A 24,243-nucleotide genomic window follows, 5' to 3' on the forward strand; every position below is an offset into this window, starting at 1 on the left:
TATTGATAGAAAATAATGAAGCTACATAAATGGTTCTACTACTTCTGGTCATGGAGAACACCATTACCCACGGTGCACCTGAAAAACAACTCAATGAGCGCTCTAAACAGCTGACTGACTTAAGCAAACAATGATAAATCATGGGATAAATCTAATGAACAATTTTGTTTTATCAAGGACGCATGGCAAACAAATGGTGAAAATGAGGACGTACAAAGGAACATCTATGCGTCAAGGAGCAGAGGTTGAAATTCAGCACTACTGGATGGACAGCAAAGCGTCATAGAAATATAGAGTTTAAACCATGACAGCGACGTTGTGGTGTTGGTTTTCATTAGAAGATTATATTTTCACATTTACCACTGTAAAATATATTTACCCCTGCATTGGAAACATATAGGAGCATGATTAAATTAGCATTATTTAGAGACTCCCTAAAGTATAATTTTGTTGCATTTAGGGGAACTAACATCTCATTCAGGGGAGCTGAGCCCCCCAATGGCTTCCTGTAATTCACACCATGCCCATAACAGTGTGTCTGAAGCTGGTTTTGTATTGCTTTCTTTTCTTGTATAGAGCAGAGAAAAGCTATATTTTGATATTCTACTTGGGAGGAGAACCATATAGAAGAGCATATGTTGGAGGCATTTTTGGGGATAAATACGTATGTTTCCTGATTTCTAATGATAAATGATTGTCTGGTCTTCACTGGCTGCCATCTGAGAGTAGAGGGTTCACCTCCGTGTCTAACAGATGTAGAACTACTGCAACCCTCTAGCTGAGCCTGAGGAGTCCTGATCCACCTCTCTAATAGCTTGGTGAGCTAGGCCATGGCCAGAGAAGAGTATCCTCTGCTCCATGTCTTTCACCAGGGATTTACTACCTGTCTGGGAAACACTTTATTTGGATAGTCTTTCAGTAGATGATCTACAAACTACCAGTAACATTTCAACTAACTATCTACTAACTTTGACCCTAGCCCTAACTTTTATCCAGACTATCAGAAACATTTCAACTAACTATCTACCAACCCTAACCCTAACTTTAACCCAGACTATCAGTAACATTTCAACTAACTAACTACCAACCCTAACCCTAGCCCTAACTTTAACCCAGACTATCAGAAACATTTCAACTAACTATCTACCAACCCTAACCCTAGCCCTAACTTTAACCCAGACTATCAGAAACATTTCAACTATCTACCAACCCTAACCCTTATCCTAACCCTCAACGTAACCCTTACCCTAACCCTAGCCCTAACCTTAGCCCTTATCCTAACCCTAAACGTAACCCTTTCCCTAACCCTAACCTTAACCTGGGGCTGGCCAGCCATATAGAGGATAATTGAAACAGGCGTTAAGACGCGGCTGCCTGTCACTTCTACTCCAGCTCCTCCACTTTGACGCTCGTTGTCAGCAGTTCACTCATTATTACACACATCTGTCATCATCGTTACACACACCTGGACTCCATCACCTTCCTGATGACCTCCCCTATATCTGTCTCTCCCTTTTGTGTTTTTCCTCAGCTGTTGTTGTTTCTGTTTATTTGTTTCATGTCTGTACGCTACTCGTGTTTCTTGTTTTGGTCCATGCTCATTTATTCATTAAATTCACTCCCTGTACTTGCTTCCCGGTTATTAGCGTACACGTTATCCTGCCGTAACACACTAGATGCTCTCACTACAAACAGAATACTGAGACAGTGACTGGCTCTGAAGAATCAAAAGGATCATTGTGAGGTTCAAAAACATAAATTCACTGTATGTTTTACACATTTTTTTCTCTTCAATCTTATATAAAGACTATGCTAATGATGCCTACTTAACTTCGTGCTAATATGCATAATGTATAAGAATTCAGATGCTATGAAAATCTCATGAAGACAGGTTATTTGAAGTGGATAAGTAGAGGTTTTGATGACAGTGGCTTTTGACTGTGATTTAGCCGTTAGTTGATCATGTGTAATTACCCTGTTCACAGTGATGATGTAGGTTCATTCAGGTGATTTTACTCTCCCTGACTGACATGACACAAAACATAGAACCAGAACCCTGTAATGTCACGCCCTGATCTGTTTCACCTGTCCTTGTGATTGTCCCCCTCCAGGTGTCACTTATTTTCCCCATTGTATTTATCCCTGTGTTTCCTGTCTCTCTGTGCCAGTTCGTCTTGTATGTTTCCAAGTAAACCAGTGATTTTCCCTTTCTCCTGATTTTTGCATTCTCCTTTTCCTAGTCCTCCCGGTTTTGACCCTTGCCTGTTTCTGGACCTTGTACCCGCCTGCCTGACCATTCTGCCTGCTTTGACCACGAGCCTGTCTGCCACTCTGTACCTCCTGGACTCTGATCTGGTTTTGACCTTTTTGTCTGTCCACGACCATTCTCTTGCCTACCCCTTTGGATTAATAAACATTGTAAGACTCCAACCATCTGCCTCCTGTGTCTACATTTGGGTCTCGCCTTGTGCCTTGATATGTAAGAGTGGAAGTGTTGTAAATTCCAAAGTTACTCTAGTCTCTTCTCCCATTAATAACACCTTCCTAATATTGAGCTTTGCCCTCAATTCATCGGGGCATGGACTCTACAAGGTGTTGAAAGCATTTCACAGGGATGCTGGTCCATGTTGACTCAGTTGCTTACCACAGTTGTGTCAAGTTGGCTGGATGTCCTTTGGGTGGTGGACCATTCTTGGTACACACAGGAAACTGAACGTGTAAAACCCAGCAATGTTGAAGTTTTTGACACACCCAAACCGGTGCACCTCGCACCTACTACCCTACCCCATTCAAAGGCACTTAAATATTTTGTCTTGCCCATTCACCCTCTGAATTGTCTCAAAATATTTATTTAACCCTTCATCTACACTGATTGAAGTGGATTTAACAAGTGACATCAATAAGGGATCATAACTTTCACCTGGATTCACCTGGTCAGTGTATGTCAAGGAAAGAGCAGGTGTACCTTATGTTTTGAACATTTTGTGTATGTTGTAGCCTGGCTGTGTCTGATAAACTAGGAGGTGTCTGTCGACGAGAGATGGTCTTTAATCTCTGCCACTGTCGACTCATGTCTTGCTTGTTTGTGAAGTGGACCAAATCTGAACTTGAAATACACACGTGCATCCCTCAAACCTTTGTGCAAATCATGCATTGATACCGAAGGGAGGATCGGCATTGAGCTAAACATTCAATAATGCACCCATATCTCAAGAAAATGGTGTTATATCTTAAGGTAAGATTCAGCCAGAGTTTGATTTAAGGCTGTATAATTAACTTTCTGTCTCTGGTCTTTTCAGAACACGTAACTCATCACCATTCCGTCTCTGGTCTTTTCAGAACACTTCTATAACTCATCAACATTCTGTCTGTCTTCAAACAAAAAACAAGCTCAGCTCATTTTAAAGCGACACATTTAAAATGTTGAACAATTAAAGTCTGTGCTGGCAGCTACGTTAACACTGCCAATATTGCTGGCATAGTTTAGAATTGTGAAAACATTGTTCATTCGAATGCCGGTGACAAATTACTGTTTACTTTAAAGAATGATGCCAAGGAATTTCTTAGCCATAAGCAGTGTTATATTCCTTTCTAAACACAAACTTTAATTGCTACAGTTTAGTGGCAGGGCATTAGCATCCTCTGTCCTCACATATCCTCACATCATTCTGACAGCAGCGTGTTCAGCAGTGTGACTGCATTGTTCCACTATACTGGAGGCTTTGGCTCAGAGGTCTAACAAAGTCTTTCGGTGTGTAGACCACCCAGGTTCAAAGTCAGCCACACATATTATTACAAGGAACACTCGCACAATATAGGTGTAGTAGGATTATAATATCTGTCTGTTTTTGTAAGTATACTGTAGAATAGATCATGACTGGTGGGAAGATAATAATAATAATAATACTATTTAATAAGAAAGAGACTTTCCTTAGATCAGCACTTAGTCCTGCTAGTGAGGCTATCTGAAGCACTATTTATAGATGTAACGCCCTGGCCATAGAGAGGTGTTTTTGTTCTTTTATTTTGGTTAGGCCAGGGTGTTACATTGGGTGGGCGTTCTATGTTCCTATTTCTATGTTTTTGTATTTCTTTGTTTTGGGCTGTGTGTGGCCCCCAATCAGGCACAGCTGAAGCTCATTGTTGCTGATTGGGAGTCACACATAAGGAGCATGTTTTTCCTTTGGGTTTTGTGGGTAATTGTTTCTGTTAGTGTTTGCACCTGACAGGACTGTTTGGCTGTCAGTTTTCTTGTTTTGTTTGTATAGTGTTCTTTCTGTGATTAAATATTCAATGATGAACACTAACTCCGCTGCACCTTGGTCTACTCTCTCTCACGACAGCCCTTACAATAGACAACTAAAAACATAACATTATGACTATAAATACTGTTTCCTGAAGGAGTGAAACATCGGTACAACATACTATGATGGATCAATATAATCACGCCCCAAGCCGCCCCCCATGGATACTATACGAAATGATCCATGGCAGTCCACCCAGACCTGACCACGCCAGATACGGTATTCTGGTATTGAGCACATGGCGTGCTGCCTAGTGACGTTCCCCTGACCCAGCCGTAAACACCCTGTGGGTTACACTGGGAGCAGTGACATCCAAGCGATGGTCAACTCACCGCAGCACAAATATCTGCTATAATCTACCCTTTAAACAACGACCTAGACGCTGCCAGACTCCTGGGCGCTACACCGCTAGGTAACCCCTGCCCCTCGCTGTTCTATGTCTGGGAGATAGCTTCCACAATCCAGTGGGAGAGACACTGGTTAGAGAATGCCCTGCCATGAGCTGGATTAGCAAAACGGCCAAAAAACGAGTCACATAACCGGATATCCCGGTAATGTTCAATGTACAGGTGTAAAGCTCACATTGGACACAGGGCATTTAAACTCCATTGCTCTTCAGAAGCAAATTGAGGAGGCAAATAGGGAAATAGATCAAAAGTTAAGGACCTTTAGGACATGGTCATGATTTTTGCTGCGAAGGCTGTTTTTCGATACAATGTCCCTTTAGAGTCGCCTGGGGTGACAGGAAGGGTGTAAGATGGCGATGGAAGAAATGGCAGCCGTTTTACGGGTGCATAACCAATTGTACTATTGTGTGTTTTTTTCGCGTTATTTGTAACTTATTTTGTACATAATGTTTCTGCCACCGTATCTTACGGCAAAAAAGAGCTTCTGGATATCAGGACAGCGATTACTCACCTCGGATTAGACAAAGATTTTTTCTTCAACAAGCAGGACACACAGGATGTACTTCAGACACCCGACAAGGCTGAAATCCCATCATTGGCAAGAGAAAGAGACGCAGGTATAGAGGACACAGGACGGGGTGCCTCGTAAGGATCCGCCAACGGTGAGTGGGAAATTTGCAATTACCATCAATATTACTTGCCAACGTACAATCATTGGACAATAAATTAGAAGAGGTACGATAATGAATATCCTACCAACGGGACATCAAAAACTGTAATATCTTATGTTTCACCAAATCGAGGCTGAATGATGACATGAAAAACATTCAGCTAGCGGGATATACGCTGCACCGGCTAGATAGAACAGCACACTCCGGTAAGACGAAGGGGGGTGGTCTGTGTATATTTGTAAACAACAGCTGGTGCACAAAATCTAAGGAAGTCTCTAGATTTTGCTCACCTGAAGTAGAGTATCTGATGGTAAGCTGTAGACCACACTATTTGCAAAGTGAGTTTTCATCTATTTTTTTCGCGGCTGTTTATTTACCACCACAGACGGATGCTGGCACTAAGACCGTAATCAGTCAGCTGTATAAGGAAATAAGCAAACAGGAAACCGCTCACCCAGAGGTGGCGCTCCTAGTGGCCGGGGACTTTAATGCAGGGAATCTTAAATCAGTTTTACCTAATTTCTATCAGAATGTTAAATGCGCAACCAGAGGGAAAGAAATTCTAGATCACCTTTTACTCCACACACAGAGACGTGTACAAAGCTTTCCCTCACCCTCTATTTGGTAAATTTGACAATAATTCTATCCTCCTGATTCCTGCTTACAAGCTAAAATTAAAGCAGGAAGCACCAGTGACTCGGTCTATAAAAAAAAGTGGTCAGATGAAGCAGATGCTTAACTACAGGACTGTTTTGCTAGCACAGTCTTTGGCTTTATCAATAAGTGCATCGAGGACGTCGTCCCTACAGTGACTGTACGTACATACCCCAACCAGAAGCCATGGATTACAGGCAACATTCGCACTGAGCTGAAGGGTAGCGCTGCTGCATTCAAGGTGCGGGACTCTAACCCGGAAGCTTATAAGAAATACTGCTATGCCCTCCGACGAACCATCAAACAGGCAAAGCGTCAATACAGGACAAAGATTGAATCATACTACACCGGCTCTGACGTTCGTCGGATGTGGCAGGGCCTGCAAACTATTACAGACTACAAAGGGAAGCACAGCTGCGAGCTGCCCAGTGACACGAGCCTACCAGATGAGCTAAATCACTTCTATGCTTGCTTCGAGGCAAGCAACACCGAGGCATGCATGAGACCATCAGCTGTTCCGGACGACTGTGTGATCACGCTCTCCGTAGCCGATGTGAGTAAGACCTTTACACAGGTCAACATTCACAAGGCCGCTGGGCCAGATGGATTACCAGGACGTGTGCTCCGGGCATGTGCTGACCAACTGGCAGGTGTCTTCACTGATATTTTCAACATGTCCCTGATTGAGTTTGCAATACCAGCATGCTTCAAGCAGACCTCCATAGTCCCTGTGCCCAAGAACACAAAGGTAACCTGCCTAAATGACTACAGACCCGTAGCACTCATGTCCGTAGCCATGAGATTATTTGAAAGGCTGGTAATGGCTCACATTAACACCATTATCCCAGAAACCCTAGACCCACTCCAATTTGCATACTGCTCAAACAGATCCACAGATGTTGCAATCTCTATTGCGTTCCACACTGTTCTTTCCCACCTGAACAAAAGGAACACCTACGTGAGAATGCTATTCATTGACTACAGCTCAGCGTTCAACACCATAATGCCCTCAAAGCTCATAACTAAGCTAAGGATCCTGGGACTAAACACCTCCCTCTGCAACTGGATCCTGGACTTCCTGACGGGCCGCCCCCAGGTGGTGAGGGTAGGTAGCAACACATCTGCCACGCTGATTCTCAACACTGAAGCCCCCCAGGGGTGCGTGCTCAGTCCCCTCCTGTACTCCCTGTTCACCCACGACTGCATGGCCAAGCATGACTCCAAAACCATCATTAAGTTTGCAGACGACACAACAGTGTCAGGCCTGATTACCGACAATGACGAGACAGCCTATAGGGAGGAGGTCAGAGACCTGGCCGGGTGGTGCCAGAATAACAACCTATCCCTCAACGTAATCAAGGCAAAGGAGATAATTATGGACTACAGGAAAAGGAGGACCGAACACCCCCCCATTTTCATCGGCGGGGCTGTAGTGGAGCGGGTTGAGAGCTTCAAGTTGCTTGGTGTCCAAATCATCAAAAAACTAGAATGGTCCAAACACACCAAGACAGTCATGAAGAGGGCATGACAAAACCTATTGCCCCTCAAGAAACTGAAAGGATTTGGCATGGGTCCTCAGATCCTCAAAATGTTCTACAGCTGCAATGTCGAGAGCATCCCTGACTGGTTGCATCACTGCCTGGTACAGCAACTGCTCGGCCTCCAACCACAAGGCACTACAGAGGGTAGTGCCTACGGCCCAGAACATCACTGGGGCTAAGCTGCCTGCCATCCAGGACTTCTACACCAGGCGGTGTCAGAGGAAGGCCCCAAAAATTGTCAAAGACCCCAGCCACCCCAGTCATAGACTGTTCTCTGTGCTACAGCATGTGAAGCGATACCAGAGCGCCAAGTCTAGGACCAAAAGGCTTCTCAACAGCTTTTACCCTCAAGCCATAAGACTCCTGAACAGGTAATCAAATGGCTACGCGGACTATTTGCATTGTTTCCCGCCAACCCCTCTTTTACACTGCTGCTACTCTCTGTTTATCATCTATGCATAGTCACTTTAATTATACCTACATGTACGTTACCTCAATTGTCCCGACTAACCGGTGCCCCCGCACATTGACTCTGTACCGGTACCACCTGTATATAGCCTTGCTACTGTTATTTTCACTGTCATTTTACTGTTTTTGTTTTTATTTATTTACTTTTCTATTGTTTAACTAATACCATTTTTGTTACTGCTGGTTAGGGCTTGTAAGTATGCATTTCACTGTAACGTTTACAGTTGTTGTATTCAGCGCACATGACAAATACACTTTGATTTGATTTGTGTACAGGTAATGTGTGGAGGTCCCCAACACGTTTAGTGGAGGCCAAAGCCATTAGCAGGGAAGTTTTGTGGTGCTCCATCTGGTGCTCCATCAAATGTCTGAGACCATGTACACTTTTAACACCTCGAACAGCTCCTGTAGGAACATGTGGATGTCCTTCACAGAGCACTGAAAGGGAACAAGTACTTTATCTTGACACCAGAGATCAAACACTTGCCACTTATACTCATACAGTGGAAGGCGCCCTTGCGGACTGAATGCTAGTAATAACATTTGGTTCCTATGGGCCTCAGGGGCCAGGCCCATAGGAATCAAATCTCCACTGGCGGAAACGCATAAAGGAGGGTCCGAGGCCAATGGTGCGTCAGAGCGCCTGTTCACAACAGGGCACTCGGGTCCCTCATCAAGAAAAATAAACGGCCCTGCCGAACATTTCCCATAACTGGATAGCAAAGCCACACCTGAGTTGAGACAACCGGGATCATGCACAGCCCTAAGGGAAAGATAATGTGCACTGCTCCACAGCAGCAGGGAGCGAGCCAAGGAAGACGGGAAGGGACTGAGCTCCACTGACTGTTGATGTACAATGCATTCGGAAATTATTCAGACCCCTTGACTTTTTCCCACATTTTGTTACGTTACAGCCTTATTCTAAAATGTATTAAATAAAACAATGTCCTCATCAATTTACACACAATAACCCATAAAGACAAAGCAAAAACAGGTTTTTAGAAATGTTTGCAGAAATTACAGAAAAATATTATATAGATATGTTTTCAGACCCTTTTCTGCGAGACTCAGGTGAATCCTGTTTCCATTGATCATCCTTGAAATGTTTCTACAACTTTGAGTCCACCTGTGGTAAATTCTATTGATTGGACATGATTTGGAAAGGCACACACCTGTCTATATAAGGTCCCACAGTTGACAGTGCATGTCAGAGCAAAAACCGAGACAGGATTGTGTCAAGGCACAGATCTGAGGAAGGGTACCAAAACATGTATGCAGCACTGAAGGACCCCAAAAACACAGTGGCGTTCATCATTCTTAAATGGAAGAAGTTTGGAACCACCAAGACTCTTCCTAGAGCAATCGGGGGAGAAGGGCCTTGGTCAGGGAGGAGACAAAGAACCTGATTGTCAATCTGAATTCCTCTGTGGAGACGGGAGAATCTTCCAGAAGGACAACCATTTCTGCAGCACTCCATCAAGCTTTCTTTATGATAGAGTGGCCAGACGGAAGCCACTCCTCAGTAAAAGGCACATGACAGCTAGCTTGGAGTTTTCCAAATGGCACCTAAAGTACTCTCAGACCATGAGAAACAAGATTCTCTGGTCTGAAGAAACCAAGATTGAAGTCTTTGGCCTGAATGCCATGTGTCACATCTGGAGGACACCTGGAACCATCCCTATGGTGAAGCATGGTGGTGGCAGCATCATGCTGTGGGGATGTTTTTCAGCAGCAGGGACCAAGATTGAATTTTGAGTCTAGTCTGGATCGAGGGAAAGATGAATGGAGCAGAGTACAGAGAGATCCTTGATGAAAACCTACTCTAGAGCTATAAGGATCACAGACTGGAGCGAAGGTTCACCTTCCAACAGGACAACAACCCTAAGCACACAACCAAGACAATGCAGGAGTGGCTTCGGGACAAGTCTCTGAATGTCCTTGAGTGGCCCAGCCAGAGCCCGCACTTTAACCTGATCGAACATCTCTAGACCTGGAAATAGCTGTGCATCGTCGCAAACATCTCTAGACCTGAAAATATCTGTACATCGACGCTCCCCACCCAACTTGACAAAGCTTGAGAGGATCTGCAGAGCGGAGAATTGTAGAAACTCCCCACATACAGGTGTGCCAAGCTTGTAGCATCATACCCAAGAAGACTCAAGGCTGTAATAGCTTCCAAAGGTGCTTCAACAAAAGACTGAGTAAAGGGTCTTAACTTCTTTGGGCTAGGGGGCAGTATTTTGACAACCGGATGAAAAATGTGTCCAAAGTAAGCTGCCTGCTACTCAGGCCCAGAAGCTAGGATATGCATATAATTGGTAGACTATAGTTTGTAAAACTGTTAAAATTATGCCTGTGAGTATAACAGAACTTAATTGGCAGGCGAAACCCTGAGGACAAACCATCCAAGATTTTTTTTTGAGGTGACAGTGTTTTCAATGGGTTTCCTATGTGGATCTAGATTTCTAAGGCACTTGCTTGCAGTTCCTATCGCATCCACTGGATGTCAACAGTCTTTAGAAATTTGTTGATGTTTTTCTTCTGAGAAATAAAGAAGTACGGCAGTTCAGAACGAGGGTCGAGTCTAGTGTACTGTTGTGGTTGGGGCGCGCGACCTGAAAGCTTGCTCCACTTTATTTTCGTCCGATATTGAACACAGTTTATCCCGTCTTAAATTTTATCAATTATTTACGTAAAAAAATACCAAAAGTTGTATTAGGAAAGTTGTTTGAATTGTTTGGATCAAGATTTGTAATGGCTTCGGTAGTCGTGTAGGAGGAATGAGGCGCAGGAAGCAGCGAACACAGGGAGTGGTGTTTTTAATAACACTGGATAATAAACAAAAGTTCCCAAACATAGGGAATAAATACAAGTAGGCGACCAGGTAAAGCCGACGAACAACACGTCGTCAATGAACAAAATTAATCCCGCACAAACAACGGACGGGCCAGCTAAACTAAATACCCCTTCTAATAGCTAATTGGCCACAGGTGCCCAAAACCAAAAAAAGGGAAAACCAAAAAGGGGATCGGTAGTAGCTAATAGGCCGGTGACGACGACCGCCGAGCGCCACCCGAGCAGGAGGGGGCACCACCGTCGGTGGGAATCGTGACAGTACCCCCCTCCTGACGCGCGGCTCCCGCAGCGCGCCAACACCGGCCTCGAGGTCGACCCGGAGGGCGAGGCGCAGGGCGATCCGGACGGAGGTGGTGGAAATCCCTCAACATAGATGGGTCCAGGACGTCCTCCGCCGGCACCCAGCACCTCTCCTCCGGGCCGTACCCCTCCTAGTCCACGAGGTACTGCAGGCCCCTCGCCCGGCGTCTTGAGTCCAGAATGGCCCGTATGCTGTACGCCGGGGACCCCCCGATGTCCAGAGGGGGCGGAGGGACCTCCGGCACCTCATCTTCCTGAAGGAGACCAGCTACCACCGGCCTGAGGAGAGACACATGAAACGAGGGGTTAATACGGTAATAGGAAGGGAGTTGCAACCGATAACACACCTCGTTTATCCTCCTCAGGACTTTGAAGGGCCCCACACACTGCGGCCTCAGCTTCCGGCAGGGCACGCGGAGGGGCAGGTTTCGGGTCGAGAGCCAGACCCTGTCTCCCGGTGCGAACATGGGCGCCTCACTGTGGTGGCGGTCAGCACTCCTCTTCTGCCGCGCACTGGCCTCCTTTAGTGAGTCCTGGACGGCTCTCCAGGTCTCCTTGGAATGCTGGACCCAGTCCTCCACCGCAGGAGCCTCGGTCTGGCTCCGGTGCCAGGACCGGCTGGTAGCCTAACACACACTGAAAGGGTGATATGTTAGTAGAGGAGTGGCGAAGTGAGTTCTGGGCTAATTCAGCCCAGGGAATATACCTCGCCCACTCCCCTGGCCGGTCCTGGCAATACGACCTCAGGAACCTGCCCACCTCCTGGTTCACCCTCTCCGCCTGCCCATTGCTCTCGGGGTGATAACCGGAGGTCAAAATGACCGAGACCCCCCAGCCGCTCCATAAACGCTCTCCAGACCCTGGATGTGAATTGAGAACCTCGATCAGAGACAATGTCCTCCGGCACCCCGTAGTGCCGGAAGACGTGGGTAAATAGGGCCTCCGCAGTCTGCAGGGCCGTAGGGAGACCGGGCAATGGGAGGAGACGGCAGGACTTAGAGAACCGATCCACAACCACCAGAATCGCCGTGTTCCCCTGAGAGGGGGGAAGATCTGTCAAGAAGTCAATGGACAGGTGCGAGCGACCATGGTCGTTGTGGAACGGGGAGGGGCTGTAACTTCCCTCTCGGTAGATGCCTAGGAGCCTTACTCTGGGCACACATCGAACAGGAAGAGACATAGAACCTCACGTCCTTAGCCAAGGTGGGCCACCAGTACTTCCCCCTTAGACTCCGCACTGTCCTCGCCTGACCAGGATGACCCGCAGTAGGTAGCGTGTGCGCCCACCGAATCAAACGATCACGAACACCGAGCGGCACATACATGCGCCCCACGGGCACCTGCGCAGGCGCAGGTTCCAACACCAATGCCCGCTCGATGTCCACGTCCACCTCCCATACCACTGGTGCCACCAGCCTAGACGCTGGAATGATGGGAGTTGGATCGATGGGCCGGTCCTCCGTGTCATAGAGACGGGACAGCGCGTCGGCTTTAGTATTCAGGGAACCCGGTCTATAGGAGATGGTAAACCTAAACCGGGTGAAGAACATGGCCCACCTCGCCTGACGTGGATTCAGTCTCCTCGCTGCCCGGATGTACTCCAGGTTTCGGTGGTCGGTCCAGATGAGAAAGGGGTGCTTAGCCCCCTCAAGCCAGTGCCGCCACACCCTCAGGGCTTTGACCACCGCTAGCAACCCCCTGTCCCCCACATCGTAGTTACGCTCCGCCAAACTGAGCTTCTTCGAAAAGAAAGCGCAGGGGCGGAGTTTCGATGGCGTACCCGAGCGCTGTGATAGCACGGCACCCACCCCAGCCTCGGATGCGTCCACCTCCACTATGAACGCTAAAGTCGGGTCCGGGTGCGCCAACACGGGTACGTCGGTGAACAACGTCTTCAACTTCTTGAAGGCTCCGTCCGCCTCCATCGACCATCGCAAACGCACCGGCCCCCCCTTCAGCAGTGAGGTAATGGGAGCCGCTACCTGGCCAAAACCCCGGATAAACCTCCGGTAGTAATTGGCAAAGCCTAAGAACCGCTGCACCTCCTTCACCGTGGTTGGAGTTGGCCAATTACGCACGGCCTTAATGTGGTCACACTCCATCACCACCCCCGTGGTGGAAATGCGATAACCCAGAAAGGAGACGGCTCATTTGGAAAACTCACACTTCTCAGCCTTAACGTATAGGTCATGCTCCAGCAGTCTACCAAGCACCTTGCGCACCAGGGACACATGCGCGGAGCGGGTGGCGGAATATATCAGAATGTCATCGATATAGACAATCACGCCCTGCCCGTGCAGGTCCCTGAGAATTTAGTCAACAAAGGATTGAAAGACGGCTGGAGCATTTTTCAACCCATGCGGCATGACGAGGTACTCATAATGGCCTGATGTGGTACAAAAGGCGGTTTTCCACTCGTCTCCCTTCTTGATACGCACCAGATTATACGCGCTCCTGAGATCCAGTTTTGTGAAGAACTGTGCTCCCTGAAATGATTCCACCGCCGTAGCGAAGAGAGGTAGTGGGTAACTAAACCCCACCGTGATAGCGTTTAGACCTCGATAATCAATGCACGGACGCAGACCTCCCTCCTTTCTCTTCACAAAAAAGAAACTCGAGGAAGTGGGTGAGATGGAGGGCCGAATGTACCCCTGTCCCAGGGATTCCGTGACATATGTCTCCATAGCCGCCGTCTCCTCCTGTGACAAGGGGTACACGTGACTCCTGGGAAGCGCAGCGTTAACCTGGAGATCTATCGCACAATCCCCCTGTCGATGAGGTGGTAATTTAGTCGCCCTCTTTTTACAAAAAGCGATCGCCAAATCGGCGTATTCAGGGGGAATGCGCACGGTGGACACCTGGTCTGGACTTTCCACCGATGTGGCACCTATGGAAACTCCTAGACACCTCCCTGAACACTCCTCTGACCACCCCTGGAGAACCCCCTGTTTCCACGAAATACGGGGATTGTGACCAGCCAGCCAGGGGACCCCCAGCACCACCCGAAACGCAAGTGAATCAATAAGGAAAAAACTAATGCGTTCCTTATGATTCCCCTGCGTTACCATATCCAGTGGCACCGTAGACTCCCTGACTAGCCCTGACCCTAATGGTCGGCTATCTAGGGAGTGCACGGGGAAGGGGGAATCTAACGGCACCCGCGGAATGCCCAGTTTAATGGCAAGTCCACGATCCATAAAGTTCCCAGCTGCGCCTGAATCGACTAGCACCCTATGCTGGGAAGAGGGAAAAAATTTGGTAAACAAAACAGGTAAAAACACGTGACCAACAGGGGGTTCTGGGTGACTCTGGTGCTGACTCACCTGAGGTGACCGAGAAGTGTTCTGCCTGCCCTCTCGACTCCCATACTGGCTCCTCCAGCACCGGTCGGCCGTGTGTCCTCTCTGACCACAGCTGGTGCAGAAGGAGCCACCTCTGCCGGTGCCCCTTGGCACGGCCCCCCCTACCTCCATAGGGGTAGGGGCGGGGGTGCACGGGGGTGGAACGGGCAGGACCCTCTCCGAACGCCCGCGGGCAGCCAGCAAATTGTCGAGACGTATGGACATGTCTATAAGCTCGTCCAGGGACAGAGCTGTGTCCCGACAGGCCAGCTCCCTGCGGACGTCCGCCCGGAGACTGCAGTGGTAGTGGTCTATGAGGGCCCTGTCGTTCCACCCCGCCCCAGCAGCCAAGGTCCTGAACTCCAGCGCGAAGTCCTGAGCACTCCTCGTCTCCTGCCTGAGGTGGAACAGCCGTTCACCCGCCGCTCTTCCCTCTGGAGGGTGGTCGAACACGGCCCGAAAGCGGCGTGTTCGAACTCTGGGTAGTGGTCCCTCGCCAAGTCTGGGCTGTTCCAGACCGCATTAGCCCATTCCAGAGCCCGGCCCGTCAGGCAGGAAACGAGGGCACTCACGCTCTCCTCTTCTGTGGGAGCAGGTCTGACGGTGGCCAGGTACAGCTCAAGCTGGAGCAAAAACCCCTGGCACCCAGCCGCCGCCCCATCGTACTCCCTTGGGAGCGCCAAACGAAGCGCGCCAGAGCCAGACGTAGTAGGAGGCGAAGGTGGCTGTATCGGAGGAGGGGGAGGTGGAGAGAGGATTCCACTTCTCTCCCATCGGTCCATCCTCTCCATCATCTGGTCCATCGCCGATCCGATGCGGTGTAGGACCGTAGTGTGGTGAAGCACACGTTCCTCCATCGAGGGAAGAGGAGTGCCCGCTGCTCCCGCTGATTCCATGCCTTTTTCAGTGGTGCGGGATTCTGTAATGGCTTCGGTAGTCGTGTAGGAGGAATGAGGCGCAGGAAGCAGCAAACACAGGGAGTGGTGTTTTTAATAACACTGGATAATAAACAAAAGTTCCCAAACATAGGGAATAAATACAAATAGGCGACCAGGTAAAGCCAACGAGCAAAACGTCGTCAATGAACAAAATTAATCCCGCACAAACAACGGACGGGCCAGCTAAACTAAATACCCCCTCTAATAGCTAATTGGCCACAGGTGCCCAAAACCAAAAAAAGGGAAAACCAAAAAGGGGATCGGTAGTAGCTAATAGGCCGGTGACGACGACCGCCGAGCGCCACCCGAGCAGGAGGGGGCACCACCGTCGGTGGGAATCGTGACAACATTACAGGTAACTTATTAGATATTTTGTAGTCATGTTGCGCGAGTTGGAACCGGTGTTATTCTGAATAAAACGCGCCAAATAAATTGACATTTTGGAGATATAACGACGGAATTTATCGAACAAAAGGACCATTTATGATGTTTATGGGACATATTAGAGTGCTAACAGAAGAAGATCTTCAAAGGTAAGGCATGAATTATATCGTTATTTCTGAGTTTTGTGTCGCGCCTGGCGGTTTGAATTATGATTGTCATGTGTTTGTTTGATGGGGTGCTGTCCTCAGATAATAGCATGGTTTGCTTTCGCCATAAAGCCTTTTTGAAATCTGACACGGTGGCTAGATTAACAAGAAGTTAAGATTTAATTTGGTGTCTTGCACTTGTAAATGTATGAAAGTTAAATATTTCTAATATTATTATTTTTTATTTCACGCTCTGCTATTTCACCGGATGTTGTCAAAACGTTCCGCTAGCGGAACTCCTAGATGTAAAAGATTTTAAACAGCTTGGAAAATTCCAGAAAATGATGTCATGGCTTTAGAAACTTCTGATAGGCTAATTGACATAATTTGAGTCAATTGGAGGTTTAGCTGTGGATGTATTTCAAGGCCTACCTTCAAACTCAGTGCCTCTATGTTTGATAACATGGGAAAATGTAAAGAAATTAGCCAAGACCTCAGAAAAAAATTTTAGACCTCCACAAGTCTGGTTCATCCTTGGGAGCAATTTCCAAATGCCTGAAGGTACCACGTTCATCTGTACAAACAATAGCACACAAGTATAAACACCATGGGACCACACAGCCATCATACCCCTCAGGAAGGAGACGCGTTCTGTCTCCTAAAGATGAACGTACTTTGGTGCGAAAAGTGCAAATCAATCCCAGAACAACAGCAAAGGACCTTGTGAAGCTGTTGGAGGAAACAGGTACAAAAGTATCTATATCCACAGTAAAACGAGTCCTATATTGACAAGGAAGCAAGGAAGAAGCCACTGCTCCAAAACCGCCATAAAAAAGCCAGACTACGGTTTGCAACTGCACATGGGGACAAAGATTGTACTTTTCGGAGAAATGTCCTCTGGTCTGATGAAACAAAAACAACTATTTGGCCGTAATGACCATCGTTATGTTTGGAGGAAAAAGGGGGAGGCTTGCAATCCGAAGAACACCATCCCAACCGTCAAGCACTGGGGTGGCAGCATCATGTTGTGGGGGTGCTTTGCTGCAGGAGGGACTGGTGCATTTCACAAAATAGATGGCATCACGAAGAAGGAAAATTATGAGGATATATTGAAGCAACATCTCAAGACATCAGTCAGGAAGTTAAGGCTTGGTCGCAAACGTTTCTTCCAAATGGGAAATGACCCCAAGCATACTTCCAAAGTTGTGGCAAAATGGCTTAAGGACAACAAAGTGAAGGTATTGGAGTGGCCATCACAAAGCCCTGACCTCAATCCCATAGAACATTTGTGGGCAGAACCGAAAAAGAATGTTTGAGCAAGGAGGCCTACAAACCTGACTCACTTACATCAGCTCTGTCAGGAGCAATGGGCCAACATTCACTTGACTTATTGTGGGAAGCTTGTGGAAGGCTACCCGAAACGTTTGACCCAAGTTAAACAATTTAATGGCAATGCTACCAAATACTATTTGAGTGTAAACTTCTGACCCACTGGGAATGTGATGAAAGAAATAAAAGCTGAAATAAATAATTCTCTCTACTATTATTCTGACATTTAAAATTCTTAAAATAAAGTGACTGACCTAAGACATGGAAGTTTCACTAGGATTAAATGTCAGGAATTGTGAAAAACTGAGTTTAAATGTATTTGGCTAATGTGTATGTAAACTTCCGACTTCAACTGTATATACTTCAATGGGTATTAAAATTGCAAATCAAATAGCAAAATGATTCTTGGTATCTTCTTTTTTTTATAGATACACCTCTCCTGAATCGACCCACATCGTCCGATTTCAAAAAGGTTTTACAGGAAAAGCAAATCATTAGATTATGTTAGATGAGTCCATCGTAAAAAGCAGCAACATAGCCATTTTCCGACCAACCACTTGCATCACAAATAACCAAAAAACAGCTAAATGCAGCACTAACCTTTTACAAACTTCATCAGATGACACACCTAGGACATCATGTTACACAAAGCATGCATTATTTTGTTCAATAAAGGTCATATTTATATATAAAAACAGCATTTTACATCGGCGCGTAACGTTGACTGACTATTTTCCCCTCAAATGCGTCCCGGGAAACAATGCTACAATTCCCTAAATTACTATTCGAAAACGATTTTTTAAATTTATATTGTCAATCTAACATTTATAGATGAATATCTCTTGAGAACACCTGTCATACCAGATTTTAAATTAACTTTACTGGGTAATCACACTTTGCGATAAAAGGAGATGCGATACACAGAAAATGAGCTAATAAACCGAGCTCGGCGCCATCTTGGAACAATCGCATGTCACATCTCATCTTGTATAATATTGTCAATAATCACCTACCTTTAGTTGTCTTCATCAGAAAGCACTTCCAGGAATCCCAGGTCCACAACAGATGTATTTTCGGTCGAAAAAGTCCATCATTTATGTTCCATTAGCTTTCTGTTGTTAGCGCGTCTGAATGCTGTATCCAAATACTCTGCCGTTTCGAAATAAAACATTTTTTTCCCATTTAGGTTCGTTCAAACATGTCAAACGTTGTAAAACATTAATCTTCAGGGCCTGTAACACCAAGACAGCCAATAAGATTCGAGGGGGATGATTTCATTGTGTTTCAAACCGTTTCCAAAGGTGGGGGTAGACATGGCCGCCGGCGTCATAATGGTGATGGCCCATCCCCTGTGACCAATTGCCAACGAGTCTCATTCACTGAGTTTCGACTGTATAAGGCTCAAACCACTGTGAAAAGACTGGCGACATCTAGTGGAAGCAATAGGAAGTGCTCACTGAACCATTGTTAACGGTGTGATTAATAGGGAAAGATGAGAAGTCGAGTCCACAATTCTGAATTCCACTTCCTGTTTCAATCGGTCTCGGGGTTTTGACTGCCATAGGAGTTCTGTTATACTCACAGACACCATTCAAACAGTTTTAGAAACTTTAGGGTGTTTTCTATCCATATATAATAAGTATATGCATGTCCTAGCTTCTGAGTTTGATTAGTAGGCCGTTGAAAATGGGAACACATTTTTTTCAAAATGCGCTGTGGCGCCCCCTATCCTAGGGTATCCTCAAGAGGTTTAAAACAATTCCCTATAGTTTAGTAGAACCCCCTGCTTAGACAAGGCTTAGACTGTTTAGTGCCAAAAAAAGGGCTTAAATACATGAAGAAAAAAAAATACAAATGTTTCCAGATCTTTCTTTAATCTCTCAGAGCCCCCCTGCTTAGACAGGGCTTGGACTCTTATGGGTTAGCCATCGTACTTATTTCACCAGCAAATTTAAGAATAACTAATTGTTTGTGATTAGGAAACTTAAAAGAATAAGTCCAAACTTCAGCACACAACGTCCAGGGGGTGAACACGCTCTTCCACTTTGGGACAGTTTAGTTGGCGGAACGTAAGACAGCCTTGTTTTCAAATTGTTTGTTTGAGTAGCCTGAATCATTCCTGTTCACACCGAGGTGTAGAGTGGAATAATTGAAGGGATGAATCCGAGCCTCAAGCTTATCACATTTACATTACATTTAAGTCATTTAGCAGACGCTCTTATCCAGAGCGACTTACAAATTGGTGCATTCACCTTATGATATCCAGTGGAACAACCACTTTACAATAGTGCATCTAAATCTTTTAAGGGGGGGGGTTAGAATGATTACTTTATCCTATCCTAGGTATTCCTTAAAGAGGTGGGGTTTCAGGTGTCTCCGGAAGGTGGTGATTGACTCCGCTGTCCTGGCGTCGTGAGGGAGCTTGTTCCACCATTGGGGTGTCAGAGCAGCGAACACCTGTGGAAGGCGGGGCTTCCAGCGAGGTGAGGATTTCACTGGCCTTGTCAGGCATCATTGTAGATGCTTCAACAGAAGTCGCGAGAGTGCGAATCCCCATAGTATTTTTTACAGAAGTTTACTGACTGAAAGGGAACCTTTAGATATGTGGACAGATGGATGAGTCACATAGCTAATAAGTTCTCTGGAGAGAGATTGCACTTTCCTATGTGATAATTACATTTTCTTGTCTTCAGAGTGAAACACATAGTTGTTGTAACCATCGGAGAGATGACTGAACACATTTTTCTTTCTTTTTTTTATCCCAAACCTTAACCACTCAGAGTGAATGCCTATTCTTAACCGTCAAGGGAAGTTTCGGTTTCACTTTTGCACAGTTTGACTGATGTCATGCGCCGTTTTAATTACGGAATATACGCCAAAATATTCCGTAATTAATCAGCCACACTGTGTATACAGCTACAGATACGGCCCCAAAGTACATAATTAATATAGTCCCACAGTGCATATTTCTGTTGCTGCAGTTCTGCACTGGGACTGCATTTTCTTTGGTGTTTGAGATTGGTATGTAGAGAGTACTGGAAATTAACACTACCGTGCAATTGTCATTGGAATAGCAGGTTTAGAGTGTGATGGTATTCCATCTCCTATCAAATAATAAAATCTATGTTATTAGTTTAAAATGTGTGTAATTATCGTCACCAGTGGAATCTTTCTTATGGAATTCCTTTAAGGGGAAAGGGGGAATACAAAACAGTTTTACAAACGGAGAACAGAGTCACGACGCCTCAAGACAAAAACACAGACAAACGAACAGAGGTACGGACAGAAAGACAGACAAAAACAGACGAGTGCAGAACAGAAAGAGAGAAACGATGTCGCAATAGGCAATGTTGACCTTAAAGATAGGTGCCGAACTCAAAGTGACCGGAAGACAAAGCAGCCCAGTTAGTCTAAATGGAGGGTTAGGGGTCAAGGGTCAGACACACATGATGGAGCCAATTAGAGTCCACGCTTTGAAGGGATTGAGGTCACCGGGAGGTGACCCGGAAGAGGATGGGTTGAGGTTGAGTTAGCCACTACTGTTAATGCATACCACAAAATGACTGCAACTCAAAAGAGGAAAGCATATATACTGTTGTGGCAATAAAATAATCTTTGTCATCTTCATTGAAACCAATTTAAATGCAGAATGGCTTGACAAGGAAGGGGGGAGGGGTTTAGGAGGAAAAGAAGGTAGGTAGTGAACGAAGGAAGGGGGGAGGGGTTTAGGAGGAAAAGAAGGTAGGTAGTGAACGAAGGGATGAGGGGAGGTTAAAAAGATATCATTCTTAATTCACAACTGTCTTCAGTTAGATGTTATGGCTGCCTGCTTGAGGCCCAAAAAGTTGATGACAAGAAAATATTTTGTTGCCTTTTTATTTGCTTTGATTATCAAAACATGGGAATGTTTGCTCTAAAAAGCCTCATGGCAACAAAGGCTCTCAAAGAGATGAGGAAAACAATTTTTTCAACCACCGAAAATTCATGCTGCACATGATGAGGCGAGACGACAGGTATGTCGTATTTCAGATAATTGGCAGATAGATAAAGACACCGACTCAAAAACAAAACAAACACCAACCGGAAGGCAAGAGAACCGAACATACAAAAGAGACCTGCACATACAAAACGTCAAACGAAAGTATTCAAAATAAAAACATCCCCCACATGCTTCACTCACGAAAATGACGGAAAATAAATAGCGAGACCACGTAGCATGCAGCTGTCCACGTCAACTGATGTCGGGGTTAGAATGGTGTGAATTTCTGTGTAAACATATGATGATTGGATGACTGGGGCCCTGATGATATCTGTCCTCAGAGACCTGGAGAGCTCAGAGGGCTACAGTAGAGATCAGACATGGGCTCTTTAGCACTGCTATCTCTCATAGGAACTTTGGGAGGAATTGGAATTGACCTCTCAGTGGACGATGATCAGGTAGTGCTGATGACACCTTGGCCTGAGCAGTGTGGAACCGTCTCTCAGTCGTCTGTCATTTGAGCAATGCCAGGTGATGTACCTGAGATACATTAAGGCACTTGACTTATTGGCCTCATTTAGAGCCACAAATAAAAGCATCTATAGGGCACCTGATGTGGGTGTCCCTGCCATACTAAACAGCCAGTACCTGAGGTGGGTGTCGCTGCCATACTAAACAGCCAGTACCTGAGGTGGGTGTCCCTGCCATACTAAACAGCCAGTACCTGAGGTGGGTGTCCCTGCCATACTAAACAGCCAGTACATGAGGTGGGTGTTCCTGCCATACTAAACAGCCAGTACCTGAGGTGGGTGTCCCTGCCATACTAAACAGCCAGTACCTGAGGTGGGTGTCCCTGCCATACTAAACAGCCAGTACCTGAGGTGGGTGTCCCTGCCATACTAAACAGCCAGTACCTGAGGTGGGTTTCCCTGCCATACCAAACAGCCAATAAAATCAAACTCAGTTTGCATGGCTCAAAAAATTGGAGTCATTCATGTAAATAACTGATGCTATAGGACTTATTGATGGACTAACTGGCTTACAGTATATCTGTAGTGTCCATGGGTCGTTCATGTAAATAACTGAAGCTATAGGACATATTGATGGACTAACTGGCTTACAGTATATCTGTAGTGTCCATGGGTCGTTCATGTAAATAACTGAAGCTATTGACATGTTGATGGACTAACTGGCTTATATCAAAACTTGCTTTAAAATTTTCATTTTTCTTTGGGAAGTAAACAGTTAAGGTTAAAAGGTCTGTTGTGGTACACACAGTTCCATATTGGTGTTGTGGTACACACAGTTCCATATTGGTGTTGTGGTACACACAGTTCCATATTGTTGTTTTGATACACACAGTTCCATATTGGTGTTGTGGTACACACAGTTCCGTGTTGGTGTTGTGGTACACACAGTTCCGTGTTGTTGTTTTGATACACACAGTTCCATATTGGTGTTGTGGTACACACAGTTCCGTGTTGGTGTTGTGGTACACACAGTTCCGTGTTGGTGTTGTGGTAAACACAGTTCCATGTTGGTGTTGTGGTACACACAGTTCCGTGTTGTGGTACACACAGTTCCGTGTTGTGGTACACACAGTTCCGTGTTGTGGTACACACAGTTCTGTGTTGGTGTTGTGGTACACACAGTTCCATATTGGTGTTGTGGTACACACAGTTCCATATTGGTGTTGTGGTACACACAGTTCCATATTGGTGTTGTGGTACACACAGTTCCATATTGGTGTTGTGGTAAACACAGTTCCATATTGGTGTTGTGGTACACACAGTCCCATATTGGTGTTGTGGTACACACTGTTCCATGTTGGTGTTGTGGTACACACAGTTCCATATTGATGTTGTGGTACACACAGTTCCATGTTGGTGTTGTGGTACACACAGTTCCATATTGGTGTTGTGGTACACACAGTTCCATATTGGTATTGTGGTAAACACAGTTCCATTTTGGTGTTGTGGTAAACACAGTTCCATATTGGTGTTGTGGTACACACAGTTCCATATTGGTGTTGTGGTACACACTGTTCCATGTTGGTGTTGTGGTACACACAGTTCCATATTGGTGTTGTGGTACACACAGTTCCGTGACAGAGAGCTGGCTTTTCAGATTTTATCCAAACAAGATAAGGCAAATCCCAAGTTCTCTCAAAAAGCTCAGAGGAACCTGATTTGGAACGTCTAAGTTAGCTCAATATTCATATTTGGTTTGGAAAAAGACAGCAGGATAACATGTTCACCTTGAAGCAAAAAAAACAAAAAAAACAACAGCCCTGTACACAGAAATTTGATGATATCTCTTCTCTATTAAATGTTTTACAGTGCAAGCCTCCAAATATGAAAACATTTAAAAAAGGAAATAAACACACATAAATGAGCCAATACTTTAATTCCCGCTAGATATCTAATCACGCAGTAATTTCACTGAAAGCAAATCTTTAAGAAGAGAATCTCAAAATGTATCATGAGTCAAAATGCAAGTCAGGACAGTGCCACATGGATAGAGCACTGGACCCAAACACGGTATGATACATTTTGAAGCATCAACACAGAGAACATGGCACATCTTCACACTAACTGTGTCTTTTTTCTCTCTCTCATTCAACGCTGAGAGGACAACATTTGCGTGTGTTTTGGTGACCATGTTAACACGACCCCATGGGCAAGTGTAACTCATCAAACTAATATGTTTTATATTGTTTTTGAAAGCAACATATATGATTTTATAATGTGAATAGTCCATGACAGATTTCACTATTTTCCACTTTGCTATGTATTATGTTTTCTGTAATTCAGTCAGATTTTAACGTAAAAAATCTCGTCTTGCCATAATTTGTCTTTTGGGTTTCTATCTTTGGAAGTTACACTTTGTGTGTCCATGGGGTTACGATGCTTTATAGGATGCAGT

General features: G+C 45.7%; 1 protein-coding gene across 5 annotated transcripts in view; it reads right to left on the minus strand.

Annotated features, from left to right (window-relative positions):
* LOC106611370 (neurexin-3a) overlaps nucleotides 1-24,243 on the minus strand; it is an 825,193-nt gene that overhangs the window by 10,857 nt on the left and 790,093 nt on the right. The window lies entirely within an intron of this gene.

The sequence above is a fragment of the Salmo salar genome, chromosome ssa09, assembly GCF_905237065.1.
Source record: "Salmo salar chromosome ssa09, Ssal_v3.1, whole genome shotgun sequence".
Taxonomy (NCBI): Eukaryota; Metazoa; Chordata; class Actinopteri; order Salmoniformes; family Salmonidae; genus Salmo; species Salmo salar.